The sequence below is a fragment of the Triticum urartu genome, chromosome 2, assembly GCF_003073215.2.
Source record: "Triticum urartu cultivar G1812 chromosome 2, Tu2.1, whole genome shotgun sequence".
NCBI lineage: Eukaryota > Viridiplantae > Streptophyta > Magnoliopsida > Poales > Poaceae > Triticum > Triticum urartu.
Window position 1 is genome coordinate 31,704,215 of NC_053023.1, and position 4,448 is coordinate 31,708,662.

A 4,448-nucleotide genomic window follows, 5' to 3' on the forward strand; every position below is an offset into this window, starting at 1 on the left:
AGGGACACGAAGTTTTACCCAGGTTCGGGCCCTCTCGATGGAGGTAAAACCCTACGTCCCGCTTGATTAATATTGATGATATGGGTAGTACAAGAGTAGATCTACCACGAGATCGGAGAGGCTAAACCCTAGAAGCTAGCCTATGGTATGCTTGTATGTTGTCTATGTTGTCCTACGGACTAAAACCCTCCGATTTATATAGACACCGGATGGGGTTAGGGTTACATAGAGTCGGTTACAATGGTAGGAGATCTACATATCCGTATCGCCAAGCTTGCCTTCCAAGCCAAGGAAAGTCCCTTCCGGACACGGGACAGTCTTCAATCTTGTATCTTCATAGTCCAATAGTCCGGCCAAAGGATATAGTCCGGCTGTCCAGACACCCCCTAATCCAGGACTCCCTCAGTAGCCCCCGAACCAGGCTTCAATGACGATGAGTCTGGCGCGTAGATTGTCTTCGGCATTGCAAGGCGGGTTCTCCTCCAAATTCCGTGTACCTGTTTGAATAAAGTCCGGTTTCTTGTAGATGTTGCGCTCCTCGGCTTCTACGCCCAATAATGGCCGCTTCCCCCGTGTCAAACGAATATGAAAAGTCTGAGTGTTTTTACATTCACACCCCTAGCCGCGTAAATGAGCTGCCCTATTTAAGGGGACGAGGATTTAGATCCAATCCACACCTTCTCCCCTCCGCGAGTGTTCATCAGAGCGCATCCGACAAAGGTCCATTCCACCATGGCCAGCCGTCGCAACTCCTCCTCTCGCCCTTCCAGCCCTAAGCCTGGATATTGGGAGAGATGTTCCATCCCGCATAGCGAGCTAGTGAGACACTCCAGACCAAGGGATTTCTCCTCCCGGCCTATATGGTCCCGGTTCGAGCTGGTCTTGCCGTCTACAACGGCGAAGAGCAAGCAGAGAATGCCCATAATCCCTCCAAAGGAGAGCGGGTGTGCCTCGTCCCTTACTTAATAAGGGGGCTCGGATTTCCAATCCATCCATTTCTCTGGGGGTTGCTAGAGTTCTACGGCCTCCAGCTACATAATCTCACGTCTGCCTCAGTACTGCATATCGCGGGCTTTGTAGCCCTCTGCGAGCTGTTCTTGGGTGTCGAAGCTCATTTCGGACTGTGGAAGGAGCTATTTTGCCTCGTGCCCCGTTCCAAGAAGGGGTCAATGTATCAAGTGGGCGGAGCTGAAGTATGGCGCATCACTGGGACCGGATATCTGTCCGGAACCCCAAAGAAGGCGTCCGAAGACTGGCCCTCGGAGTGGTTTTATATAGAAGACGTCCCGCTGCCGGATCCTGTCCGGATCGGCCTTCCTGAATTCAACAGTGCTCCCTTAAAGAAGCGCCTAAGCTGGCGCCCATGAAGCCCTCAGAGGGGAGGTGACAGGGACATCATTTACCTGATGGGCCGAATAAGATTGTTAGCCCATTCCGGACTAACCATGATCGGGGTTATGGACGAATGCATTATGCGGGGGGTGCAGCCGCTTCAGTATAGAAGCCACCCCATGTGGGACTTCAACGGGGAGGACGATGCCACCCGCTACGGCCGTAAGGGGCCAGATTCAGCTGCCGCTCTACTAAAGATCTTGTCCACTTTGTATAAGGGAGAAGAGGAGGAATTTCTCCGCGTCAACCCTCAGGGCGGATTCTCCATGCACAATCCCCCAAGCTGGGTAAGAGGTCGTATTTACTTGTCCATCTGTTTTGTATTCCCATTGTTAAATATTCAGTCTGACGACTTCAACGCAGGAACTGCGCCGGGCTGTTAAGGAAATAAGCAGCCCTCCTCCACAACCCGAGGACCTAGGACGGTCCCTCGACCCGGCCTCCCACGAGGATCCGGACATATCTGTGGAGCTGATTGATGGAGTGTTCCATCAATTGAGCGAGGGCAACGCCTTGGTGGCCATTACGGCCGATTACCCAGGGCTAATCCTGACCCCCCAGGTACCTGAGATCGAAGTCCTAGTACCCCGAATAGGTATCCGCCCACTCGTGTTTAGTTTCCTGATTGCAACCGAACTTTGCAGGGGAGGTATTTAAGGCGGAAGGCCGAACCTGCGGCGACAAGCCAACGAGGGGCTGTAGGGCCCCGCGGGCAGAAAAGAAGTGCAGTCCGGACCGAGGCGTCAGCGCAATGGTATGGCGCGCCCCCTTATCCCAGGTGTTATACCTTCGAGGCATATTGACACTCGCGCTTCTTTTTAGGACAAAGAGACCTCGCCGGACTACATCCGGAGAGGCTGCCAATCGCGCCTCCACCAGCCAGGCTCCAAATCCTGGTCAGGAGGCGGAGGCGAACGCAAGGCGTGCGCCAGATGCTCCTCCGACGGTGGATGCGGATGGGTTGTCTGCCACGAACTCTGAGGTGGAGAGTGCCATGAACCACAGGCGTCGCCGGACAATTCTTCGCGACGCTTGTTTCTCCCAAGGGGCGTTAGATGCCTTCAACTCGGGAGATGCGTATCTCTGTGCCGCTCAAAATGGTCTAGCCAGAGCCACGGAGCAGTATGTAAAAGACATACGGGTAAGAAAATTCTGGTAATTATATGTATATACCAGTAGCCCCCGAGACTTGAAACAGTTAGAATAACTTATTTAAGGATCATTTATAATGCAGGTTCTTACGGAAAAGAATTCCCTACTGTCCAAGGAGCTGGAAGAGTGTAAATCCCAACTTGAGGCCGCACTAGCCGTGGCAGGGGAGCCCAAGGAGACCCCCTCTGGTAATATATACTTCGAAAGATAAGTATTTTGCGAAGCACGGCTTTGGTGCAAATCTGACAAATGAAACTGCAGATGGCGCCGGATTGAATCCGGAAAGGCAACACCTCCTACGCCAGCTAAAGGCTGGTGAGAGGGTGCTGATAAAGGTGATGGGGGAGAAGAACGATCTCCAAGATGCCAACACCAAGCTGGGCGTCGAGCTGAAAGATATTCGTGCCCAGCTGTCAGACTCCGTGAAGGAGAATCAGTGACTTCAGCGCAACATATTTAGTAAGTGCTTAAACGAACCTTTGAAAGGAAGTTCGGCGGGGAAGTCAACTAAAAGAGCAATGTCTGTAGGTGTGCTAACAGGTCGTCCTGCAGAGGAGATGCCCGGTTCTACGGGTGACCTTCTTCCCGAGCTCTCGCAACTGCTCGATCGAGTTCGGCAGGCGATGCAAGGCGTCGCCCAGGCCCTGTGGCCATCCGTCTCCATGCCCGAAGGTCTTGGAGAGCTTGCGGAGAAGCTAAAGGGAGCACGGCGGCGCTTTCGCTTGTGTAAGATATCAGCCTGCTGTCAAGGCGCTAGGGAGGTCTAGGCCATGGTGAAGACGCGGTACTCAAAGGCTGACCCCAACCATATGGCCGAGGTCGGTCCTATAGGACCCGATGGGAAGGAGATCCCTGTAAGCTTAGTATACGGCCAAGTAGAGTTGGCCGCAAAGTATTCCCAGCAGGACTGTAAATTAGACAGCCTGTTAGATGGTATTGAAGAGGAATACAGTCAGTCAAAGTGACTATGTAATTTAATTGACATTTATGATGCCTTCTAGCCGGATTGTAGATCATTTGTCATGGCCGACCCTGTCGCTTCAACCTCGGGACCTGACGGTCCGGAGTGTGTCCGAATTCTCATGCGGTTATATAGGAACCGAGGAATGCATGGAGACCAGGCGTAGGGGTCATGAGTGCATGAACAAACAAGTGCCCGACTAGTTATGTTATATTACATGGTTAGTAAGAAACATCTTCCAGGGAGAATAGTTCCGTTAGGGGTTCCTTTCCCTGGAAGGCATGCCCTAAAGTGCATGTCCATGCTGCGAAAAGAAACGCAGGAAAAACGACTGGGGGCATATAGATAAATAAAAAAGATCATCTTTAGTTCACCGACCGAATATTCCCTTAAGAACGCTAGCTTTCGGCTTCACCCAGTCTGAGGTACACGTCTGGCTGACCCGGCAGTAACAATCGCAGAGGTGCTCCCTTTACCACCTAGCCGAACAATCGGGAACGTAGGGGTAAGCACAGGAGCCAAGCAACCCAGCTTGGCCAAAACTTAAGTCATATCGATGCATATAATGGCGAATAAAAGGTACATGCGGAAGTGTGACACATGTGTTGGGCGTGAAGCCCGTATAAACAAGCTTCTGTTTAAAGAAGCCCCCAGGTTTATTGAGCGCGGATAGCGTGTCACTTTATGAGCTTTTAAAGGCTATAAGAGATGGAGAGAGAAGAAGAGGAATGTAAGACAGAAAGTATATAAAAAATTGACAGAGGAAGGAGACGAACATAGAGTCCAGCGCTAGGCATAGAATTTTCGGAGACGGGCTGCGTTCCATGGGTTCGGCTCGAGTCGGTTATCCGATGCATTTCGCAGGCGGTACGCTCCACCAGTCAGAACTTGGTCAATTATGAAGGGACCTTCCCACTTGGGCTTGAGTTTGTCCTTTTTCTTG